This window comes from Triturus cristatus, chromosome 12 (assembly GCF_964204655.1).
Source record: "Triturus cristatus chromosome 12, aTriCri1.1, whole genome shotgun sequence".
Lineage (NCBI taxonomy): Eukaryota > Metazoa > Chordata > Amphibia > Caudata > Salamandridae > Triturus > Triturus cristatus.
Window position 1 is genome coordinate 120,408,640 of NC_140595.1, and position 26,210 is coordinate 120,434,849.

The 26,210-nt window shown below is 45.3% G+C and overlaps 1 pseudogene; it reads left to right on the forward strand.

Moving 5' to 3' along the window:
* The first annotated feature begins 1,783 nt into the window (after positions 1-1,783).
* LOC146772833 (cytochrome P450 2J2-like) overlaps positions 1,784-26,210 on the forward strand; it is a 69,664-nt pseudogene continuing 45,237 nt past the window's right edge.

Here is a 26,210-nt window from a genome sequence, read left to right on the forward strand (position 1 = left end):
TAAAATCTTGGGTTTATTACACAATGCTCTCTAAACAAAGGCGGTCTCAGATGCCAAATGCACAAGATTATACATATGTATACACAGCAGAGGATTACTCTGGATGTCCACCTCCCACACCACAAAGAAAACACCTCAAATGATCAAAGCCACTGGCTAAACATCACAATGGCAATAACCACAAAACTCAATACACATCTCCTGGTGCAAACACTGCTTCTGCATCTTAGCCTACCTCTGACCGGGGGAGTTCACAGCCGGGGGGGGTCACTTCGACATAGACACGTCTGCCCTCGCTCCGATTCCAAACTCCCAGTTTCTCAGTCTACAACCCTCAGCTTTAAACACACTAGAAGATTTGTGAAAGACCTCCTCCCAGCGACAGAGTAATTTTACCAGAACTGGCCAAGTTCCAAGCAAGCATCCCCATGGCAGTAAGGAGCTCTCAAGTCCCTTCCTCCATTCTCACATCTTCCAGCCTCTATCTTGACGAAGCTCTCACAAGGCCTTCCAGAGTATAATAAACAAAAACAATCGCTCAGGAAAACAGCAAGACCTTGAATGTGAATAACCCAAACAACTTGCAAGCACTGCGGTGCATGCAGAGAAACAAGGCAAAGTCAGACATGAGGCCCTGTCAAAGCCAATAGTCAAAGTCAAAGAACAAGATGACATTAAGCCACTCCAAAGCCAATAGTCGGAACTCATAATTCACATAACCCAAACACCATACACATTTCTGCACAACTGCTTATAGCATCACTTACTTTATCTCTCATTGTCCTATAGCATCACATACTTTATCTCTCAATGTACAACACCAAGCACATGTGTGCACCACCGCTCACAACACTGCACTTCAAGACCAAAGAGTACATTCCACACCTCTCTCTCCCTCTCACACCTTCTGATATTGGCAAGACTGTTCTACTCCGTGACAGCTCCCACTGAAAGACAGGAAGATTACGGGAAAGAAGAGAAGCAGGCATATGCAGGACCGTCCTACATTAAGGCTAGGGCAAAATGACACACTAAAGTCAGTTAAAATGGTGGTAGTTGAGGGCCATCAAAGGGTGCCAAATCACAAGAGCGCCTCTTTTATTGCACATGGTATCTCCCACCAAATCTTCAAAGGAAACCCCCTCTTGTGTTGGCTCCAGAGGTCTGGGTTCCCCCTTTTGTGTACTGGGCTTTGGCAGGCCCATCCCTAGTACAGTACAGTGTGACAGTTGACTGATTAACGCAGATCATTCCGTCTCACTCTTTTCCTCATCAGGAGCTGAGTGAAGCACTGTTAATTACTACCTCTGTGTGGGAAGGCCTCTATTCCTGCTGCTGGTGAGAAATGTAATTAACTTGGCACAGCAGAGTGACAAATGGCCTGGGCACTGATCCTGAACTGAGCTAGAGAAATATGACAATCCTGGATGACCCTTAAGCTGCACGGATATCTATTGGGAAATTGCAGAATTGATTGCCCTGTATCGGTTAAACCCCAATTCGAGGTGTCACTGTAGGTCAATGGTAAGCAAAGCTGCACTCTAAGCCTTCCCCATGGGTGAATAATAAAGTGTCATTGCAGACAAGACAGTAAACCACACAGACTTTCCATGGTCAATATCCAGTCCTGCAAAGTCCCCTCTGCACCAGGCTACCTGTGCGCAGTTGACCATGAGAGGAGTCTCCAACCCGCAGCCCTCACATATGTGCACATGTGTAACCAGATATGTGCCCCTTTGCCCTTGCAGAGGCCTTATTTTAAAAGTGGACACTGGGGGTAAACATGCACAGTCCATTTATCATGAGTTTACCATGGGTGAGTCACAGGTTGTGAGGTTCATCCATGGTAAAAAGGTCACATACCAGGGAGTCAAAAAGCAAAAAAAAAGTCCAGGTGGATTTGATGGGCAGAAGCCATTTCCTTACAAGTCTCATTCCCTCAATTTTATCACTTTCGTGTTTTTTTTAAAGATATGTCTATGGAACTGGGGGCAAACATCTTTTTGGCTGCCAACTTAAAGGCACAGCATTATAAAACCCTGTTTAATTTGTATTTTACCCCAGCTAAGCTGTTCAAATGGGGGAAAAGAGAGTCGGATGAATGTCCAAGGTGCGGTTTGGGCCCGGCTGATAGCACACATATGTTCTTCTCATGTAATTCTCTCAGTTTGTTAAAATGGGGGTGGATTGAGGAATTTTGGCAAGAAGTAACTAATCAAGTGATTATTATTACCGCACCCATGATGTTATTTGGATATGATAATCGGGCTAAGCTGTCAAGACCCTATCGAGATTTTATATTTATTACAACAGCAGTCACCAGGCTTTTAATAGCTTCAAGGTGGAAGGATAATGAACCTCCGTCATATATGGCCTGGCTCCATAGGCTATTATCCATCCATATGCAGGAGCTGGCTTTATATAAGTGTAAGGGGTGGCGGGCGAAAGAGAAAGGTCATCAGATCTGGGGGCTAATGACCAGTTGGATTAAAAAGGATCGCAGGGTTACCGCCAACAGGCTGGGAATCGGTTAATAATCCTTTTGATTTCAGCTACGTAGGATCTCTCGCCGTTTCTTCCCATGCTTTAACCTATTAGCTAATAACACAAAGGGCCCCACGACGTCAGCTCAGCCGCTGCGGTAACTGCAACTGTAATAATTGTTGTCAAGTTGAAGGGGGGTTGGAATAAGTTGAATTACAGACGTATCTTTTTTTTTTTTGTATGCTCCTAATGTATCTTGTTTTTCTTTTCTGGCTGAAACTAAAAAAAAAAAAAAAATTAAAAACAATTTCATCACTTTCACCGTTGTTTGGTCCATTATTATTTTTCTCTAAACCCCTCTTGGTGCTTCCAGGTGACCCTAGGGTCGCATGGAGCACTATAAAAACATAAGAATAAAATAATAGCAGTGTCCATCATTCTTAAGAAGAAAGTTGCAACCAATAAGCCAGTGGGTGAACCATGGTACTTTCACTCGAAGGAAGTACTACATTGAAATAATGAAGATTTTCTTTAAAATAGGGTAAATGGGTAGATAATCATGATCTTTTAAAATATTAACAGAGCGTAGTTTGCCTGCAGTAGAGGTGAACGAAGAAGTTGTCAGCTTTAAAGAGAAGTCTGATCATTTACAACAGCAGTAACCTCTGACAGAAGCCTAGATCCCAAGCAGTCAAACCGGCATCTCACATTCCCTCCCTAGACCATCCAGATTATCAGAAGCACTGCATAAAAGAAACATTCTAGGCCTGGGTGAAATGTAAATTACCTCAAAGTAATTATGACATTCAAGAATCTTGCGTGAGAGCAAACCTCAAAATTTCCATTATGGGATTTCATTTAGTTTTCTCCTGCTGAACACTAAATTGCATAGAAAATGTTTTGCCTTTAGACATTTTCTGCTTGAACACGTGTTCTAGTAACTCGTGTATGAAAAAAGTATTGCAACAGATGGGCAGTCCACAAATCACACTAAAATTGCAATTTCACAAACCCCTCAGTTTTCGACCAATTGGGTCACGGTATACCAGTTTTGCCTTTCTGAGCAATAGTTATTGAGCAATACACTTGTTGGAGGTTTATATCAAAGGGTGTGTCGCAAACTATTTTTTTCAAACCAGCGTGGAATGGCGCAATAGACCCTCTTATACATCAATGTTTCCTGACTTTTCTCGCCGCATCCCCACAAGGCAGGCACTCCCTTCCTGCCTCCACCCTAGTCCAAATATGATAACCTACACGGCTTGACCGGAATTTGACACCCATGAGCAGAATTATAAAAGCTGTGTTTAGGCTCTACTAGGCTTCTGGAAATGTATGACAAATTTCAGATCTGTGTACATGCAACCTGTTTGGCAGCTGAACTCAAAATCTAGCTAGTGCTCAGTGTGACATCCTAACTCAATAAAATGAGTGAAACTGATTTGGGTGATAGTAACCCCTGACTAAAGAGGTACCAACCTACAAGACTACGGTAGATAGTCCTTATAGAAGGGAAAATCTTTTCAGAGGGTTTTGGAGGCACAAAACTACTCACAGAACTTTGATACCCCATTTGTAAATTGGTTATTTGGGATAAATCCGAGGCACGGTTTTAGGAAGTAAGGAAGAGAATAATTTAAATCAACATTGACTGAGCCGATTCTTTCGTTTAGGGAAATATTTTAAGCATGTTTAAGTGGACAATGAGAACATTTATGAGCTAGACAGCAGTGAGGAGCTACGTAAACTTCCCTAACATACATGGTCAAAATGCAGTGTAAGATTCTCAATCATTCACCAAGCTACCCAAACCCACCCACCTCTCCCATACCCAGGTACAGTACTGAATGCGGTATTAGTCCTTCACTCCCCTGTCCATGTCAGATCCGTGTTCTTTTTTTTTAGCTTCACTCATAAAATAGTAATGTGTGAAGCCTCACTAACACACATGTGATCTGAAGTTTCATCACTTGACTGTTGTTAATCCTCTTTTGCATCATAGAAGCAACTTAACAAAAAAGTAACTTCCCTTGTATGATGTCAAACGAATGAATAAAACGTAACTATAGCGGCCACGCTCCTTTCTTTATTTACTTTGCCAGCATGATCTGCTTTAACTATAGCAGCCGCGCTCCTTTCTTTATTTACTTTGCCAGTATGGTCCCCTTTGACTATAGCGGCTGCACTACTTTCTTTATTTACTTTGCAACGGCGGTCCACTTTCACTAGCCAATGGCGGCCTCACGGGCGCAAGGGAGGCACACATTTTGCACATAAGTGCGTGGGGCCGCCATAGGCTAGTACTCCGTACTACCGGATCTCCCGTGCCGTGTCCAACACCAAATGCTAGTTTCATTTGTGAACGGAAAATTTGAGAATACAACAATAGTCAATAATACCTTGTTCTATACAGTACTCCATGCTGGGCGAGTCTATAGCCCAAATTAGATAGCATGATATGTATTTGTAAAACACATCTTCACTCCTTGGGGTATCATAACAGATGCCTCTTTTACTCACCTCAATGCTAATTCATTTTATTGACCTCAGAAGGATGAAAGACTAAGGGCCTAATTAAGAGTCTGGCAGTCCCTGGACCGCCAGACTCGCTGGGGCGCAGCGGTGATGGTCCAGACACCGCTACACCAGCACCCCAACCACTATGTCACAACTTTGGCGGTTGGACTGCCATTGCACAGCCACTAGGGAGCCGGCGTTCCCCTGCATTGGCATAGTAATCAGGACCTCAGTATATGCTGGTGGTGCCGCTGTGGCACTGCCATGCATCTTATGAGTTTCAGGACCACCAGTGTGGTCATGAAGGTCTTTACTCCATGAAAAGTCGACGGTCCTGAAACAAAGGTGGCCCTACAGGCACCCCTGTTCTCCATTTACATGGGAATGCATGCAGTGGGCACAACATGTACACCCCTGTGTGCATGCACCCCAGTTCCTCCATGGCATGGACTTTACAGTCCATGCCATGCAGGAACTGTTTTTGGCATTCCCATTGCAGTGCTTGTTTTCAGAAGCACCGCCGTGGGGCGCCCAAAAATTGCTTGCCAGACACAAGAAAACTCGTAATCTGGCGGGTGGTGGGATCAAGGGTTTGGCAGTGAGGGAGCAACCCATCGGCGTGGCGCACCACTCCTGGGCCACCAAACTTGTAATAAGGCCCTAAGTGGAACCACCTGGAGACCAATCTGTGAAAATGTGGTCAAATAAATCCCTAGAGGAGATAAAATAGTTCTCTGAGAAGAATGGAAGGGTAAGCTAACTATGCAATAACCAGACTGGTCACCGACAGATCTATTCAGGTTCCATGTGAAAGCTTTCAACTCACTCAAAGTGGTGATAGAACACATTTGTGTTTTGGGGTGCAGCTATCAAAATTACAATACTGCAGTTATAGAGAGTGTGAAAAATCCCAGCGTCACAAACAATAAGTGTAGCAAATTAGGCACACCCATTCAGAAGGAGAGTGGTAAGGGTTTAGAAGTTAGCTGCTGGTGCAATTTGAAGCACACTGTTACTAATATATTGCTAAAGTATAGTGTGGTAGTGCACTGTCATTTAAAGGCAACACATTTTTCATTGAAATGGCCACTAAATTTGCAGAGATATGCAGTTGCACTGATAAATATATATATGAATCTATATAAAGCCCAAAAATTGCCTTTCAGAGACTATTTATCATTTGCACATCAACAAGTAAAGTGTCTTGATTCAATTAAAACATGCGCTTCATAGTGCTTTCCTAACTGCCATTTTTTTTTAAAATGCATACCGTTCTTTTACAGGTATTTATATTTTATTTAGTGTTTTAAAAAAATGACATCCTATAGCCTAACATATTACACTCCCTGTGCCTCAACAGGATTGATATATTTATATATAGTCCAGTTTCCAAAACCCTCTCAGTTTCAGGCAGAGGAAGAGAAAGAGGTGCCAACTAGAAGATTATAAAAACAAAAGGAGAAATATGACAGAAGACATAACTTGACATTTGATCTCTCGCTTTCAATGTAGAGGAGACGAGGTAAAAAAGCCTCTTTATTTCCCATTCACCTTCTGAAGCTCAGCATATTGACTTTGACGGTGCTGAAGCACCCTCCCCATCCCTACTTTCTAAGCAATCCTTCTGGATAATGACCTCAGCCATTTAAAGATGGCAAGAACAGTAGTGAACAAGGATATCATTTTATTCTATAGGACACATCCTGTAGATGAATAGCACAGGGAAAAAAGCATCACATCCTTAAAAAATAATATCTATTGATGTGTTTTCATAGAAGTACGAAACTGCAGTAAACGAACCTTGAAGGTCAATGGTACCCTTGTAGGAATGGATGTCTTCTTAAACTACGTGCCCTGCAATTATCAATGTCATGTACCAGTCTTGCGATATTCTGTATTACGCATGTAAAAACTTTAGGTGCTCTTGGAACTTTGAGCCCATAACAAGCCAAGCTTTCATGTAACTTCTGCCTTCCACCCTCAATGTACCCAGGATGTGGTATTACGGCGAGAGCTTCCAACTTTGGAGCTGAACAAGATAGGTTCAAGTCTCGGGGTTGGCTCAATATCCTGTAATTCTGGGTAAGTGTGCAGTGCCTAAAAGAAATTAACGTGACCATGTGTAATGTAACCGGTATTCATATGAAGCGCTTTAATACCTCTAGGTTGAGTTGGCACTACATAAAAACTGCAGGAAAAAAACTGGACAAAGAGGTCAAAACAAAGCATTAACATAAAAAGTATAGACAAATAGATGCCATTTAGTGGCTGATTTGTACAAAGTGAAAACGTAAAACCTGGATAAATTGCAGCTTCCCCACAGAAATTGTGTGATCTTTGGCAAATATTTTTTTTTCAGCAAAACTATTTTTCTTCATCTTTCTGCATAAAGCACATTCAAATACATAAATCAGAAAACCAACTATACAAATACCCATTGTGTTTGATGTAATAGACTAACGTTGCTCTATAATGATCTGGGCCGCTGTACTGCTTGATTTTCCTGGCCTTCTTGTGTTGTAGAGCGATCAATATGACTTCAGTCTCTTTCCATCCAAGTCTAAGGACTAGAGTAGTGAATAGGGCCTATCTATTAGACACTTTGACACAATCCCGTGCTCCTACCCATAGATCAGGGCCTACATACATAGCCTAGGGGATAGATTCGTTAGCATCGAGGATAACTTGCCCTATAGTGAGGGTATTTCATGGAGTCGTGCTGAATTCAGGCCTGGTAGGCCTCAGACAGGAGAGACTCCATCTTTCTTTCTGCTCCGGCAGCTTGGGACACTTCTAGAGGGAGGGCGATGTTTTAGTTATGAGGTGTTATTCGCTCGGAGAGAACCGGTTCAGGCCGGCCCTTATCGAAGGAGTGTATTTTTCCCCTGCCGAAGACACTACATCAGGCTGGCCGGCTGGGAACGTGTCCTTGGCACGGGGAGGTACAGGAATTTGGTGGGCGGCAGGTTTCGAGCTGGAAATTTCCATGAGAGAATGCACCTCTATATTAGTGAAAGTCTGAGTTAGATATGGGTACTTGCTTCTAGACCATAGGCGGCATCTGGCCGTTAGCAAAAAAGCTACTACTTATTCCAGGGAAGACAGATGACGAACTTGAATCTAAAGAGGAGAGAGTAGCCGATGAGGAAGAGGTTCCAGTGACTCGGAGAGGGAGAAGGGAGTAGATCCGCGACTGCGGAGGTGTGACTTCCAGGCGAAGCCGAGGCACAGAGAGAGAAGGGAACCTAGATGACCATTGAGCACAGGCTACATACAATTCAGGTGATGTCGACCCCTTTTTCTTTGAAGTGTATAACTTAACCTTTCACTTTCCTTGCAGGTTATATATATATATGATGTATTCTGCGAATGTGCATGTGGCATTTAAATAAAGTATTTAGCTTGTCGTGAGTTAGCATGTGTTGTGTATTTTTGTATAGGAGGATAGCCTATTCTTTTAGTCAGAGTTAACTCAACATGAACAGAGGTTAATCCTGGTCAGGTAAGTGGTAACTGGATGAGGGGGAAACGAGCCCCTCGAACTAGAGAACAGGTTGTGCTCAACTAATAGTCTTTGTGTGATCTGATATATAGTAATCCCGATTCCCCTGTCATGTACTGCGGTAATAATAGGATGAGCTCGTGCTAAGGCTGCCGTCTGGTAGGAGATTCTGGGTCTGACTGAGGCCGCGAGACTGTGTGTGTTGCTGCCGTCTGGGTAGGAGATTCTGGGTCTGACTGAGGCCGCGAGACTATGTGTGTTGCTGCCGGCTGGGTAGGAGATTCTGGGTCTGACTGAGGCCGCGAGACTGTGTGTGTTGCTGCCGTCTGGGTAGGAGATTCTGGGTCTGACTGAGGCCGCGAGACTATGTGTGTTGCTGCCGTCTGGGTAGGAGATTCTGGGTCTGCCTGAGGCCGCGAGACTGTATGTGTTGCTGCCGGCTGGGTAGGAGATTCTGGGTCTGACTGAGGCCGCGAGACTGTGTGTGTTGCTGCCGTCTGGGTAGGAGATTCTGGGTCTGACTGAGGCCGCGAGACTATGTGTGTTGCTGCCGTCTGGGTAGGAGATTCTGGGTCTGCCTGAGGCCGCGAGACTGTGTGTGTTGCTGCCGGCTGGGTAGGAGATTCTGGGTCTGACTGAGGCCGCGAGACTATGTGTGTTGCTGCCGTCTGGGTAGGAGATTCTGGGTCTGCCTGAGGCCGCGAGACTGTGTGTGTTGCTGCCGGCTGGGTAGGAGATTCTGGGTCTGACTGAGGCCGCGAGACTGTGTGTGTTGCTGCCGTCTGGGTAGGAGATTCTGGGTCTGACTGAGGCCGCGAGACTGTGTGTGTTGCTGCCGTCTGGGTAGGAGATTCTGGGTCTGCTGAAGGCCGCGAGACTGTGGTTGGGCTGTGAGGTCTTGATATATATATATATATATATAATAGGAATTCCCTGTCCTTAGGTGGTACATATATATGTGGTCATTTAGGTGTAAAAAGGCCCTAGGGAGGGGGTAACGTTCTGGTTTGGGTCAGAAGGGCTCTGTAGAGCGGGTTCCATCCGATCTGAAAACCCAAGCAGAACATTTGGCGTCACGAACTGTTTACGAAACCTGTGTGCGTTGTCTTTGTCTTGTGTTTGCTTTCAGCGTGTGCGTGGTTTTCTTTTTTATATATTTGCGTGTATAGTTTTTTTCTCTCTTTCTTTCTCTCTTCCTTTTTTTTCTTCTCTTTCTCTGCGTTTCTTTTTCTTACTTTTTCGCGATGTTTTCTAAGAAATCTAAATCTACTCTTAAATTGTCCGTTGATATTCCCGGATGGGATTCAACGCCTTATGGAGCCTTAGCCCGTGAGTGGGCTGACTCTACTGGTCTGAGTGAAAATTGGAACTCTTCTTTGGAGTCAGCGGAACCGGCTGACGTGATTACTTGTTTGCAGACGGCACCTGTATTGAAGGGTGAGGAGGTTCCCGCTTTGGGGCGCAGAGGTTGGGTTATTCTGTCTGCGTATCGGATTCTGCATGAGAGATTGTTGAAATTGCAGATCTCTCTTAAGGATGTGGAGGCACACTTTGTTGAGATTCAGAATTCTAATACTTTATTGCGGTGTCAAAATAAGTTGCTTTCTGACAAACTTGACACTTACCAAACGGTTGCCGAAAGGGCGGCTGTGCGGATTGCTCGTTATAAGTACAAGAACAGGCGTGGTCGAGTTTCGACGCGTAAGGTGCGTCTGGTCGTGGCGAAAGCTGGACTAGATTGGAACCCTGATGAATGGGATGGTAATATCTGGGACTCGACTACGTCTTGTTCCTCGGGTGAGGAGTCTGTCAAGCACGAGTCTTCTCGTTCCCGTCATGAATGTAAGTCTGCTTCTCGCACCTCTGATGGTGCCCCCCGTGATTACGCTCGCTCTTCGGGCGGCATCGATGCTTCTTACACTGATTGTCCCTCTACTAGTACTGCTCGAGCTCCTTGTGATGCTCGTCCCGTGGTCTCTGCGCATCCGGTTTTTCGTCGGAAGTTGCAGCAGTCTCCCAATGCTCCGCAGGGTGTTTCTTTAGACTGTTTAGAAGATTTTACCCAACAAGAAATTAGTGACATTTTGCTGCGCTTTCGGCAGCGGACTGGTGAGGCTTTGCTCACATGGATGGTGCGCCTTTATGAACTAGGCGCTGCTGGTATTATGTTGGATACTGGCGATTGTTTGAAATTTTGTTCTTTGAGTTTGGATTCTACTGTGCAAGATCATTTTCGTAACTATAATGGTGGTGGTCAAATTTCTTTGCTCCAATTGGCGACTGAGGGTTGTAATTTGAAGTATCCTACTGAATCTGACTGGCCTGTCAATGACAAGCCATGGTATACCTTGCGTGATGCTGCGCAACGTCTTAAGGAAGAAGTGATGAAAACGGCTATTTTTCTGGGCACTGCTGACAGGTTGCTTGATGGGATGTTGACTTCTTCTGTGCGAAATCGTATCATTCGCTCTTCTCCTGTTGCCTACAAGCAGGTCATGATGACTTTGTTGATTAACCAGACTGGTAATGTACTATCTACAGTGTTGGAATCGGTACGCCAACTCGGTGAGTTGGGTGACTGGTTTAAACCTGAACGTCAGTCCCGGCCTGACACTCGTACTCCTGGTGAATATAAATTTACTAGACGTGATATCTTTACTGGTCTTTTGGCTGATGGTGTGCGTCGGGAGGACATTGATGGTGAGACTACTGCTCGTTTGTGGGAGATGTTTCGCAAACGGGGCTTGGATCGGAAGGAGGGTGCCCGGCGTGTTCGAACGACTGCGTGTGATCGTGGTTGTTCTGATGGTAGCAGTGATGATGATCGCCGTGGGCGCTCTGATCGTCGTGATGATCGGCGTCCTGTACGTGATCTGTCTCCCCGTCGAGAGCGGGACAGGGAGAGAGAGGGGGAAAAGGAAAGGGGGAGAAATGATCATGCTTACAGCAGACGTAGAGATGATAGGGATCAATCCCCTGAGTTGAGAAGGAGAGAGGATCGACACAGTTTGGCCGATCGAAACCTGCAGTACAATGCAGAGGACAGGAATCCATTTCGTAATAGAGATGGATATGAACAGGAGGTATCGATACCTAAGAAACGTGAGAGTCTTTATCCTGATTTGTCCTGGTACACAGAATGCAGTAAGAATGACTAGGAAATAGGTCAAGCTCCGGTACACAGATGGGCTCACAGAGATAACAGACCCTATGTAGATATTGATATTTATTGGAGACATCGTAATATCCAAAGGGCCCGAGCATTAGTTGATACAGGAGCGGAGGCCACTCTTATTCATGGAAAATCAAAGAAATTTACAGGGCAGCCTTTTACTATTACCGGATTAGGAGGAAAAGAAACCCCTGCAGTTCAAACTTTGCTTGAAATGAGAATAGGTAGAATCCCTAGAAAGGAATATTCTGTATTAGTGGTGCCACTCTTAGAATTCATAATTGGAATTGATATTTTGAAGGGAATGACGTTGCATCTTGATGATGGGTGTTACCAATTTGGAACGACGCATTATATCTCGTCCAGACCTATACGGGTTGGTCGTTTAAGGATGCCCCCTATACAAGTTCCCCAGGCGACCAAAGTGGTTTGTCAGAAGCAGTATCGTATTCCGGGTGGTCATGAAGAGATTAGTACCACCATTCAGGAGTTGGTTGATGCAGGCGTTATAACTCCAGTTACTTCTGCTTGGAATAATCCTGTTTGGCCGGTGCGTAAGAGTGATAATTCTTGGCGCATGACTGTTGATTATCGAGAATTGAACAAACACACGCCCTCTTTGACTGTTGCAGTACCGGATGTTATCACCCTGATTGAAAGAATCCAAACACATCCAGGTACATGGTATGCGTCCATCGATATTGCTAATGCTTTCTTTTCTATTCCAATTGCCCCTGAGTGTCAGGAACAGTTCAGTTTTACGTGGAACGGGCGTCAGATGACGTTCAGAAGTCTTCCTCAGGGCTATGTGCATAGTCCTACGATTTGTCACCGGCTGGTGGCAGAACATTTGGCTGAAGTACCAGTTCATCCCAAAATTCAGATATGTCATTATATTGATGATGTTTTGATCCAAGGCGAAACACAAGAGGATGTTCAGACACAATTAGATAGAGTCATTGAGTGTCTGCGTGGGAAAGGTTGGGAGATCAACCCGGATAAATTACAAGGTCCGTCTCAAGCTGTAAAATTTTTAGGTATTAATTGGCACGAGGGACACCGCGAGGTGATCCCTCAAGTTAAACAGAAGATTCTTGATTTTTCGGTTCCGAGGAATAGGAAGGAAGCCCAGAGCTTCATTGGCTTATTTGGTTTTTGGCGCCAGCATATTCCTCATTTGAGTCAAATATTGGCCCCTTTGTACCGAATTACACGTAAAAAGAATGCATTTGAATGGGGTAAGCAACAGCAAGATGCATTTAGTCTGGCGAAAGAGGCAATTCAACATGCTATGGATCTATGGCCTGTACGTGATGGTGATGTGGATTTGAATGTGTCTGTGCAAGGCCCTTATGCAAATTGGAGTCTATGGCAGAAACAAGGCAGGAGTAAGGTACCGTTAGGGTTTTGGACCAAAAAGCTACCTGATGCTGGTGAGCGTTATACACCCTTTGAGAAACAGCTACTTGCTTGTTATTGGGCTTTGGTGGATACTGAGCAATTGACTTTGGGACATGACATATTTTTGCGTCCTGAAATTCCTATTATGCAGTGGGTTTTGAGTTCACCAAAAACTCATCGAATTGGGCATGCTCAGGAGGCGAGTGTGATTAAATGGAAATGGTACATACAAGACAGGGCACGTGTGGGTCCGAAAGGAGTTGCGTTTTTACATGAGCAAGTGGCGCAAGCACCATCGACTGAGACTGAGAGTGAGTGTTCCGTACCTTTAGAACAGGAGTCCCCTGTCAAGTGGGGTAGATCTTTTGATGATTTGTCCGCTGAGGACAGAAACCATGTTTGGTTCACAGATGGGTCGGCGAAGTTTATTGGAACGACACGGCACTGGAAGGCGGTGTCTTATAATCCGATCACACAGAAACTGTTGAGCACAACTGGTGAAGGGAAGAGTAGCCAATTTGCCGAGCTTTACGCTGTTTACCAAGTTTTGAAACAGGAGTTACCTGGTACATGTCATATCTTCACCGATTCCTGGTCCACTGCCAATGGACTGGCTGTTTGGTTGCCGACCTGGCATTCCCATAATTGGAGGTTACACTCCAAAGAATTGTGGGGAAAAGAGTTATGGCAAGAGATTTGGGAGATGCTCCCACAGAGTACTGTTACCATCTTCCATGTGGATGCTCACACCCCAATAGACTCCCTTGACAAATTTTTTCATAACATTGCAGATGAAAAATCTAAAATTGCTGAGGCAGTGGTGGACAGACAAGATCCTGATATTGCGGGATTGGCGAAATGGGCACACCAGAAGGCAGGACACTTTGGAGAGAAGGCCACTAGCAGGTGGGCTGCTGATAGAGGAATTTATATTCCCCTGGATCTAATCAAAAATGTTATCTTACATTGTCCCGTCTGTCAACATATCAGACAGCGTAAGGTACCCCAAATTGTTAGAGGCCATTTACATCGCGGGAAACTGCCCGCTCAAATTTGGCAGATTGATTACATCGGGCCCCTTCCCATGAGTAGAAATTGTCAATATGTTTGCACAATTGTCGATACATATAGTGGCTTGCTGGTAGCTCTTCCATGTAAGCAAGCCACCCAATTGAATACCATAAAAACATTAGAATTGATTATGATGTATTATGGTGTGCCATTCCAAATTCAATCTGATAATGCATCCCATTTTCGTGGAAGATTGGTACAGGAATTCTGTGTGGAAAATAATATTGAATGGATATTTCATATACCCTATTACCCGCAGGCCTCAGGCCTGGTGGAGAGATTGAATGGCCTGCTAAAGGATCAGTTACGAAAGTTAACAGATGACAAGTATAAAAATTGGCGAGACTTTTTACCCCAAGCACTATTGATCCTGAATAATCGTCCTTTTTTAAATGCTGAATCTCCGCTTATGCGTTTGTTTCCCCCAAATGTTGAGACTATGCCTAATGTAATCAATGAAACTGTGATGTATTGGGAAATTACTCCCGGAGCTCTGGCTCCATGCAGAGCGACCCCAGGGTCGGCAGGTTTAGACTTGCATGCTATGGATGACACCGTTCTGGAAAGTAAAAATCGGGTCATCATTGCTACCGGTGTTGGTATTCATATACCACCGGGGAATTTTGGATTGATCGCCCCTAGATCGGGGCTGGCTGTAAAAGGCATCCAGGTGCTTGGAGGAGTTATCGACAGCGACTATCAGGGAGAGATTAAGGTACTTCTGCTAAATAGCAGTGAGATTGACTTGCTGATACATCGTACTGACCGAGTGGCTCAATTACTCATTATGCCTGTTTTCAGTGGTGAAATAATGAAAGGCACTGCCCCAACTTTGCTAACTGTACGTGGCCAGAAAGGCTTTGGCTCTACGGATAACCCTGGGGCCAAGGTTTGGGTGCAATCGCCTAAGAATCCCCCTGAACAAGCAGAGGTTATTGCCACCGGTCAGGATAATACCATTTTGGTTATGAGGCCAGGGAAAGATAGCTGGGAAGCTGTCCCAGCTGATAAATGTTATTTACGAGAATGATTAATGCCTGTATTTGGTTCTTTTTCAGATCATTCTTTGGATTGTTGCTGCAGGATGTGCCGGCATTGGACTCCCTTCGGACTACTTCGGCGAGAGAGAAGGGATCCCATCAACCCGGGATGAACTGGGAACCCGAGTGTTGCGTTCCTTCAATGCGTGGGATTCATCATCGAACTTTTGGACCTTACTGGCCAAAAGAGTAACTGATGCCCCTCACTTCTGTTTGACACCGATGAGATCTGTGCACGATATTCTTGCGACCTGCCTAGTTGCTGTCCCCGCCTCGCTGGAGACTTTAATCAGTATCTTTAACATTTCGAAGGCTCGTCCGAATATTATTCTGGGTGATTTTGCTACCCATGTATATTGTCCTTTGTGTACTGAACTGCCGAATGAGCAACTCCCCATCCAGTCCCAAATAATTACGTATAATATTACACAAGGTGACCTATGCTTCTTTCTTACATGTAATCCTAATGCAATTTCTGAATGCCTACGCCTCAAGTTAAGGGGCGCCACTTCCTTTACACCTCACGAACGAACTTTGTGTTTCCAGAGGACACCGACGACATGTGTCTCAGTCCAGAACAATATGACTTGCAATAGTTTGGTAGTTACTCCCAGTCACTATCGTGCGATGTTGCTACCTGCCGGATGGCTTTTCTCATGTGGTAATACTTCCTGGCCATATGTCCCCGCAAACATTTCCGGAGGCCCGTGTGCCATTACTAGATTGAGTTTATTAATGTTTTCATCACATCCAAATGCCAACTCTCGTGTGCTTCGAGATACAGTGATGTTACCAGAGGATTGTGACTCATCTTTGCATTTATATTCCAAGTCTGAATACCTTAGCCTAGCTGTTTCAATTATTGGTGTTCCTGCTTTGGCGGTTTACAATGCCAAATCCATTGGGAAAATGGCTTGCTGGATGGTTAAATCTATTAATCATACTTCTACAGTCTTGTCTGACTTGCTATTAGACGCCCAGGGTGAACGTAGGGCCATTTTGCAAAATAGAGCAGCCATTGATTATCTTTTGCTTAAACATGGACATGGTTGCTCAGATTTTGAAGGCCTCTGCTGTTTTAACTTATCTGATCATACACAATCCATTCGTACACACATAGATAAATTGCATGACTTAACCGATGAAGTTAGAAAACACATTGATCAGGGCTGGTTTGACTGGCTCTTTAATTGGTTACCGGACATGCATATGCTACGCTACATATTAGGTGGCATTTTGATTGCTATTGCTGTTTTGATTTCTATCTGTTGTTTTATTCAGTGTATCCCTTCACTGCTTCAATTCTGCACATCTGGTACTAGACATAGATCGGTTAGTTTTGTTTCATATTATTCTTCCACCGATGTTAGTTCTGTTTAATGTATGTATAATAGACTGAAGTCAAGGGTGAAATGTACTGCTTGATTTTCCTGGCCTTCTTGTGTTGTAGAGCGATCAATATGACTTCAGTCTCTTTCCATCCAAGTCTAAGGACTAGAGTAGTGAATAGGGCCTATCTATTAGACACTTTGACACGATCCCGTGCTCCTACCCATAGATCAGGGCCTACATACATAGCCTAGGGGATAGATTCGTTAGCATCGAGGATAACTTGCCCTATAGTGAGGGTATTTCATGGAGTCGTGCTGAATTCAGGCCTGGTAGGCCTCAGACAGGAGAGACTCCATCTTTCTTTCTGCTCCGGCAGCTTGGGACACTTCTAGAGGGAGGGCGATGTTTTAGTTATGAGGTGTTATTCGCTCGGAGAGAACCGGTTCAGGCCGGCCCTTATCGAAGGAGTGTATTTTTCCCCTGCCGAAGACACTACATCAGGCCGGCCGGCTGGGAACGTGTCCTTGGCACGGGGAGGTACAGGAATTTGGTGGGCGGCAGGTTTCGAGCTGGAAATTTCCATGAGAGAATGCACCTCTATATTAGTGAAAGTCTGAGTTAGATATGGGTACTTGCTTCTAGACCATAGGCGGCATCTGGCCGTTAGCAAAAAAGCTACTACTTATTCCAGGGAAGACAGATGACGAACTTGAATCTAAAGAGGAGAGAGTAGCCGATGAGGAAGAGGTTCCAGTGACTCGGAGAGGGAGAAGGGAGTAGATCCGCGACTGCGGAGGTGTGACTTCCAGGCGAAGCCGAGGCACAGAGAGAGAAGGGAACCTAGATGACCATTGAGCACAGGCTACATACAATTCAGGTGATGTCGACCCCTTTTTCTTTGAAGTGTATAACTTAACCTTTCACTTTCCTTGCAGGTTATATATATATATGATGTATTCTGCGAATGTGCATGTGGCATTTAAATAAAGTATTTAGCTTGTCGTGAGTTAGCATGTGTTGTGTATTTTTGTATAGGAGGATAGCCTATTCTTTTAGTCAGAGTTAACTCAACATGAACAGAGGTTAATCCTGGTCAGGTAAGTGGTAACTGGATGAGGGGGAAACGAGCCCCTCGAACTAGAGAACAGGTTGTGCTCAACTAATAGTCTTTGTGTGATCTGATATATAGTAATCCCGATTCCCCTGTCATGTACTACGGTAATAATAGGATGAGCTTGTGCTAAGGCTGCCGTCTGGTAGGAGATTCTGGGTCTGACTGAGGCCGCGAGACTGTGTGTGTTGCTGCCGTCTGGGTAGGAGATTCTGGGTCTGACTGAGGCCGCGAGACTATGTGTGTTGCTGCCGGCTGGGTAGGAGATTCTGGGTCTGACTGAGGCCGCGAGACTGTGTGTGTTGCTGCCGTCTGGGTAGGAGATTCTGGGTCTGACTGAGGCCGCGAGACTATGTGTGTTGCTGCCGTCTGGGTAGGAGATTCTGGGTCTGCCTGAGGCCGCGAGACTGTATGTGTTGCTGCCGGCTGGGTAGGAGATTCTGGGTCTGACTGAGGCCGCGAGACTGTGTGTGTTGCTGCCGTCTGGGTAGGAGATTCTGGGTCTGACTGAGGCCGCGAGACTATGTGTGTTGCTGCCGTCTGGGTAGGAGATTCTGGGTCTGCCTGAGGCCGCGAGACTGTGTGTGTTGCTGCCGGCTGGGTAGGAGATTCTGGGTCTGACTGAGGCCGCGAGACTATGTGTGTTGCTGCCGTCTGGGTAGGAGATTCTGGGTCTGCCTGAGGCCGCGAGACTGTGTGTGTTGCTGCCGGCTGGGTAGGAGATTCTGGGTCTGACTGAGGCCGCGAGACTGTGTGTGTTGCTGCCGTCTGGGTAGGAGATTCTGGGTCTGACTGAGGCCGCGAGACTGTGTGTGTTGCTGCCGTCTGGGTAGGAGATTCTGGGTCTGCTGAAGGCCGCGAGACTGTGGTTGGGCTGTGAGGTCTTGATATATATATATATATATATAATAGGAATTCCCTGTCCTTAGGTGGTACATATATATGTGGTCATTTAGGTGTAAAAAGGCCCTAGGGAGGGGGTAACGTTCTGGTTTGGGTCAGAAGGGCTCTGTAGAGCGGGTTCCATCCGATCTGAAAACCCAAGCAGAACAGCCGCATACAGGGTCCACGAGACAACTGTCTTGCCTGTAGGTTCACTAATGGCACTATCTCCAGTGTGAGGTCGGGGCAGGTATGACTCTAAGCTCATGTTTAAATTTTAATAAGTACTTCTCAGTGCAGGGCTACACTATAACATATTAGAACATTGGAATGTTGGGAGCTCCATTGAAAACAATGGAGCGCTCCGGGCTTATAATGGCTGGTATAAGCCCGGAGCACCAACATTCCAATGTGTCTTTGTTCACAGCTCTGGCTGTGAACAAAGACTTCAGGGAGCCTGAGGGGATTTCAATCCCCTCGCGCGCCCTGAAGGCTTTGTTTTGTTAGAACATTCTGCCCTCTAGTGGCAGAATGTTCTAATAGCCTTATAGCCCTTCGTAGCAGGGTTATACCGGCTTTTAAAGTCCCTCTGCTTTGTTAAAGTCCCTCGCCTTCGGCTCGGGCCTTTAACGCTGCAGCGGGCCTTTAACAGCCGGTATAGCCCTATAAGGCTTTATTAATGTCAGTGTGAGGTGCTTGCAGGAATGACTTGAAGCTCATGTTAAATTTGAATAGGTACTGCTCAGTGCAGCGCTACATTATGACAGTCAGTAGTGGCCGGCATGGAGCTCGGGTGGAGGGGGGGGATCAATAATCCATAAAAAAAATGTTAAAACCTATTTTACGCAGGGTCCTGCATCTTCTCCTCTCCTGCTCCAGCATGAACAGGAAGCAGGCAGCCAGGCTCCCTCCCCTCAACCAATTACAAGCGTTGTGATTGGTCGGGGTGGCGCTTAGCCAGGGCTAGAGGGGTGGGCATGTTCTCCATGCAGACTGCATGGAGAAGGGCAGAGTGCGCATAACTGGTTTGCGTGGCAAGAGGGGGCCGACTAAACAGTCTTTGCGCACTCAGGAGTGGGCAAACCACTCCTCCCCGGCCCTGCTCGGAGAGCAGAGCAGGTACGCCCGCTATGCGCAAAAGCAAACTCCCCTAGCGGAGGGGCCACCCCTGATTAATATCAAAGCTTCCATATGTTAAAGAAATTTAAAAAATGAATTTTGAAGTGTCTGTGTCGTATTTTATGTGATGTCTGTTGCATGCTTTACTTAGCAAACATTTTCAGGATTCGGCACGAGCATGGGCTCTAAAACCCAAGCCAGAGCCTTCAATCAGCTCTGGGGCTCTCCCTGTTAATTGGTGAGCTCGCACATCTCTACCCCCAAACCACTCCGCTCAATTTCAGTTTTAAAGACTGAAAAAAAATGGCAATGTGGAGGAAGAACTTAACAGGTGCCTTTTCCGTAGACTCTTCTTCCGTCACCGGCTGGGCCAAAGGTCATGTTTGTGTGGGCCTGGCCCACCCGGCCCCCATGCTAGAACCAGGCCTGTTCATAAGGTCTGAAATGTCCCACAAAAACGCACTACACAAATGGGAAGGTTTCACAAAAGCAAACTGAAAATTTAGCAGATATCTATCCGAGACATCGGCCTTTCACTGCGACTGACCCAATCATGAGCACCTGCCTAGTACCCCCTGGGGCACCCCGCTGTCCCCCCTCCCCCATAATAGGTTACCCAAATGACACACACAAGACAGTTGGTGTTGGGTAACAATGCTGCAGGTTTATTACATAATTCCAGAATATGTAATGGGTGGGTTATCTTACGGGCGATCCAAGAGCAGGCAATCAACTGGGTCGCCTGCCCGCCTGATGAGCCGGGCAGCGCGGGAGCGATGCCCGCCGTTGCTGCCCTCCAGGTGATTCTTTCTACGATCACATGCCGTTGGTAATTCTACTCACGCCCCCCCTCTCGGGGCGGAGCGTCGCATAGCAAGCCCCCGGTTGTTCAGGCCCACAACCGCCCGCAGGACTAGCAGGGCGCCGACACGGCTTCCGGGACCTCCCTTGAGGCTCCTCGGTTTTGGCTCAGGCACCCCCTATGGTGCCGCGCAGAGGTACCCTTTGTACCGGCCTGCTTCCAGATCGCCCTGTAACTCCGCCTGCAACGAAAAAGAAAACATTGCAACGCTCAGAAACCTGTAACTATTACCTACCACTACCTTCAGCCCCAGTATGTAGATCTACAGAAACATGGCAACATAAGGGGATTGCAATTATTCAAACACTACTATGGTATGAGCTCTGGCATAATCAAGGAGGCTATATCAGAGCTCTTATATAATTAGATTGCTACCATAATGTGTCGCTGCACTACATGGCACCAAAGGGGCAAGTGGATTTTGTTACAGGACAAGTAGATTTATGAAGCGTCCTGCCCGATGGACAAGTAGATATTTTATTTAGTTCCACACCCCTGTTTGTGTCCGTGTTGTTACAACAGATAATCAAACAAATGGTATATCCCAAGACTCTGAGTTGGGTAGCTTTTGATTAGGAAATTGGTTTGTAAATGGAGATAAAGCAGTCCTGGTAATATGCCTAAAGCAATGCCCAGTCAATATAAAGCACTATTATGTGCAACTAAAGCCGCTTTCATTCCTGGAAAAAAAATTATCGTTCTATTGTGAGCCTATTTCTGTGGTCTTGTCATTCATGTTGCACGAATGTTGTTCCTCAGACAGTGTCTGCTCCCAAGCTCTTTGTGACAAGCTGGCCACCTCTTTCTAAGATTGTCGATCCTATATATGAACGCATCGTCTAATTTTCCCCGAAAGTATTGTCTGTTCCCTTATCCTGCTACTAATGGTTCGCACAAGGAACAGTTTTGCAAGAGGTGCCACTGGATGATGTTTGGAAATTTCTCATTAATCTCAAGTTCCCTGGAAGACCCATATCCAGTTCCCATAATTTACTCATTAGTGCCTGGCCTTCTGCTAATACTATCCCGTGTTATCAATTACTCTTTTAGTAAAATAACGGTTTCCAACATATGCAAGAAGGGGATTGTAATTCCTCTTCCAAAGAAATCAGATCTGGATCCCAGTGACCCTAAAAGTATAGGCCTATTATGTACCAGTTGTCTCTGAAACCATGGAACAGAATCTAGCTGAATAGCAATATTTCATTATTTATTGTATCAATACACTTGGTCGATCAAAGGAGGGCTTCCAATTGAGATACAATACCAAGTCAGTGTTGGTCGCGATGCTTGATACATTTCAATCCATTCCAAATCAGACTCCTTGCTTTCCTGGTGCTTTTCAACCTGTCAGCTGCCTTCAATACAGTTTATCATTCCATCTTGTTGGATTGCCCGAGAGGTGTGTGACTGGCGTCTACGGCCACTGATTGACGGGCCGGACGCAAGTTGTGTTGCTGTCTCTGTTCCGGTCAGCAGAATTTAATATTGACTATCTTCCATCTTGTTCATTATTTATGTGCAACCTTTTTGGGGCACGGATCCATAGCTCCAGGTTTAAAATCTTGTCCTAGGTCCATGACACCCAACTACAGCCAATCCTCCCTCCCAGGACCTTGATGACAGACTGAGAAACCGTTTCTTTAAATAGTGCATTCTTGGATGTCAGATTATCTCTCAAAATGAGTGGCAGTAAGAGTGTTAGAGATATGTCTTTCTGGTCCAAAAGACTGTGCTCTTCCTGCAACTCCCAACCTTACATGCCACATATCTAGGGGTTTGATTTAATTAAAATGTACATTTCGACATCCATACAATTTCAGAAAATCTGAACATCTTACTTCCTTCTTGTAATGACCTGGTTCTTGGAGCACTGGGCATTCGGAGCTTACTGGGCTCCGGTGCATCTTATGGACTCGTTTACAATTGGTGTCCTGGTACCACTGTACTCTGGCCACAAAACTATATGACCGAGTACTTCTCTCAAGCACTCCACTCTCTCAGGGTAGCGTGGCAGCAGGTGGAAGCTTCCTCAAGGAGTCAAGGCTGGTCACACACCTCAAAGTACAGCTTGCCCACTAATATGAACTATTAAAATCAATGTCAGTTACTTCTTAACTTTATAAAGGAAAGCACTTTAATAAACACAAGAAAAATATTCCACACATAAAACCTAGATGCGCAGTGAAGACCAGCAGTCGCGACGACCCTCTGGGCCAGAATTCTGATGCCTAACAGTGTTATAGCACCAAGATATTAAGCACTATAAGACCAGTTAACATTGGAATACACAGTCGGTGTTGCACATGCTTACTCTTCAAAGCTAAAGCAATAAATAGCACTGATGTTTGGCTTCAGTAGTTGATATGAACCCAAATGTTCTGGTCTGCACTCTCTCCACCCACCAAAAGCAAGAGAATTCCCACTCTTCCTTGGAGAGGACACTGCTCTCACGGGGTCAGGTGTTTGATGATTTGTGGTAAGTGTCTAGGCACAACAACTGGAATCCTACCAGTCCAGAAGCCACTGTGTTAATTAATAATCCAGTCGTCAAAAGTTGAGTAGAAACGTAGTTTTTTAGAGCAAATGCAGCCCCACAGGATAGCATCCAACTCCGTCAATGGTAAGCTTCAACTGCCCACCAGAGAAGCGGCGCGGACCCAAGACTCCAGAATAGAGTTAGAATGAAGGGCCCATGCTCAGAACATAATAACATCAGACACAACACATCTTCCCCCTTTAAACAAAAAAAATAAAAAGCTTATTTTAAAAAAATGCCACAAGTAAAAGCATAAGTAGAACATCCACAGAGTGCAAAGACGGAGAGTAATCCTTGGAGAAGTCCTCAGGCTGAGCAGTAAACAAAGTAAATCCAGCCGTGAGGAATTGAATCCCCCCACCCCCCAAAAATCCAATAAAACGAGATGCATATGTAGGTTCGTATGGTGGTGCTGCCGAATCCCGGATCGTCGCCAAGCTTAAGTAATAATCCAGTTGTCAAGAATGAGTAGAAACGTAGTTTATTAGAGCAAATGCAGCACCACAGGAAAGCATCCCACTCCGTCAATGGTAAGCTTCAACTGCCCACCAGAGATGCTGCTCGGACCCAAGACTGTAGACTAGAGTTAGAATGAAGGTCCCGTGCTCAGAACATAATAACATCATACACAACACACTGGTCTAGCTATAGAAGGGTAGTTGCTGGTCAAGATGCCAGTACAAGATGACTTGTCAGAAGGGGGCAGGAGCCTGGACCTCAGAGCCCACTTGCCTCTGTCCTGAGTTTCTAGTGGCAGGCCACCCAAAGGGAAGGTGCTACTGATGCATGGCGAGAAAGAGCAACATCTAGAGACTGTGTAAGTCCTGAGTCTGTGGGCAGGGGTTCAAATAGTATATTCTTCAATATGGCGATCCTGCCACAGACTGTAACTGGAAGGCCGCCAAAGGCTCCTAAACACATTGGAGGGGTCAAGGACAATGCAGTTTCACCTTAATCGAATATAAGGAGGTTTCCTCGATGTTTATGTGCAACAGTTTTCTTTACCTCAAGCAGCTGCTGAGTCTCATTGGCTTCAGAGTGGTTGTTCTGCCGCAGGCGACTCTCACGGGTCCTTACAGATAGTTGTTTTTTGTGCTGGGCTTCTGTGAATTCCTTCTCCTTACCTCAGAGTGGCAAATTCATTTCCACAGGCCCATCCGTCACAGAAACACCTTCCCAAACCCAGTCCATATTCCCAAGTGTGGCACGGTGCATGTCAATCCACAGTGGATTCCACACCAAGATGTCTACTTCCCTAATCACCCTGGTGAGTAGCACCTCTCAGGAAACAAGTGAAATGTTGAAAGACCCACTAGCCATCAATGCCATGCTTTCACCATTTTGTGAATGACGAGCTGATCAAATCATCTGTGTACTACTTGTGAATGTCTGCTTCACCTCAAATCCTTTATGCATGTTTTCCTGAATGTCACTGCATGGGGGGAGGATGTGCTGTCCTCTGCCTATGTCTATGGTACCTGTACCCACTATAGCCATGATGGAATGTTAATCCGCTTCAGACAACGGGTCCCTGGCTCAGGAGATTACCAAAAACAAAGTGAGGGTCAGCAGGAAGTCTGACCTAAAGGCAGATAAGGTGTATTTTCACCCCAGCCTGCTGAGCTCCTGCATGGCCTGGGGAGGGTCACAATGGAGCTGGAATGTCCAGTTGAAGAGATACCAGCTCTGTTTCCACTACAAAACAATGGCTCACTAATCCATTCTCACTGGTGAACACATTCAGTCTCAACACACATCCCAGACATAGGAGGCCATCAGACCCCAGGCAAGAGAGGCTGCACAGGAGGGAGCTGGGGCTAGTCGTACCTTTGACTATAGGTTAATGCTGCTGCCACTGTCCTACTACAGCCTGAGTAGATAACACAGTAGCTACTCTGTAAAAGCGGGATGCACTTCCATGTCTCTTCAACCTCAGCACTAATCTCTGTGATCACTAGCATGTAAATAGAGAGACCCCTAGTGAACACATGTGATTGTCGTATTACTGAGGTAAATTCCAAAAACTAAAGCAACCATCTAGTGACTTGCTAGAAGATCAACACAAGGCAGGGAAGCAGGCTTTTCAAAGCCATTTAGAACACACTTCTTGCAAACTTTAGGGAAAATCCTTCCCTTTTTTGCCTAAAGTAAAATGATCCTAGGCCATAGGATTGCTGATTCTATCCCACTGGGACTGTGGGAACAACATTTAAATTGTACTCCCCAGAAAACAACAAAGGAAATTAGTGTCCTCAAATCACAGCGGTCCACTTGGTACACGACCTATGTAAGTATAAACATGTCTCCGAAGCTCGTCTGTCGCTACATTTAATACTGATTATGCAAAGGGTCCATCACATGGTGCAGTGTTTCGGACTGGGCCAAAGTGTCTTTCGTTCTAGCTGTCCAGTTTGCCCCGTCCCGCACTATACCATCTGGATCTTACTCTCCTCTGAAGATCCTTCGGTCAAGAAAGCATAATGCGATGGAAGAGCCTTCACAGTATTGGGGGCAAACTCCAGAATGTTCTTCACTATCACTAGCATGTAACATTGGAGCATTATGTCTATTGTAAAGCATTGAAGTTTTTTTTGTGAACTTCTATACAGATCTTTCTCTGGTGTCTTTTGTTTTTGGCTGCTTTTGTCAGGTCCTTGGTAACAGGTTAGTTGTCTTTTAGCTTTTATTTATTTTTTGTGCAATGATGCGTACTGTGATGTGCACTTCAGAAGAAATAAACAGAAACAACTTGACAGCTATTATAAATACATGGGTTGATACTGATATAGTAGCAAATAGAACTATGACATTTCTGGAGTTTTGGAGTTTTGGGAGAGGAAGTTTACTTAGAAAATGCTCTTAACATGCGTAGAAATTCTTTCATTAAAAATGGTTGCTATTGATGGTAAGATTACAGATACTTTCAGCTAAACTTGGATTGTTGTTGGTTATGTCTGTTTTTCAGATTCATCGAAAACATCGTGACATGTGCACCATCTTTTTGGGTCGCACCTCTGTTGTGGTACTCAACGGTTACCAGGTGGTCAAGGAGGCCTTGGTGCAATCTGCTGTGGAGTTTGCAGGCCGACCAGTTATGCCCATTCTGGACTGGATTCTTCATGGTCGAGGTGCGTTCTAAACCTCTATTATCTCTTATATTAAAGAGCAATGTTGAACT